Raw genomic sequence first — 570 nt, 5'->3', positions numbered from 1 at the left:
AAGTCATCAGCATCAGGAGTCTGCCTGCAGCAGGTTGGGGTTGGTCACAGGAGCAGGACGTCACCTTGGAAAGGTCTGTATCCTGCTCACTTGTTTTTTGTTTGTTGTTGCATCTGTTGCTTATCTTTCTCTCTTCTGCTCAACATCTCAGAGGGCAAATGACACACCCCAGACTCCCTTGCCAACAGGCTTATGACTAGGCTTCCCCAGTGAACAGTGCTGGAGGCAGATGGGGGGCAAGAAGGAGAGAGAAGCCTGTTTCAACCAACCCCCAGCTTCAGGCAGCATCTCCCACCACAGCCCCCTCCTTAGTTCAAGCTTCCAATGGGCAGCCCCAGCCCTGGGCTCGCGACCAACCCCTCCTCCCTGTGATTCTCCAGCATCAGAGGCCGTGGCAGCTCCCCACTGCCACTAATTAGTTTGCATCCCCACTGCCACATGCCCCTTCAGCATTTCCAACCATTCCTTGCTACTGAACGTGGATGGTTCTGTCTCCTGACTAGACCTTGCCTGTTCTGGGCTGGGAGACAGTCAGGGTCCTCACCTCCTACCCCAGGGGATGGGGCAGTC

The sequence above is a fragment of the Crocuta crocuta genome, unplaced genomic scaffold (genome assembly GCF_008692635.1).
Source record: "Crocuta crocuta isolate KB4526 unplaced genomic scaffold, BGI_CrCroc_1.0 scaffold330, whole genome shotgun sequence".
NCBI lineage: Eukaryota > Metazoa > Chordata > Mammalia > Carnivora > Hyaenidae > Crocuta > Crocuta crocuta.
This window is presented reverse-complemented; position numbering follows the sequence as displayed.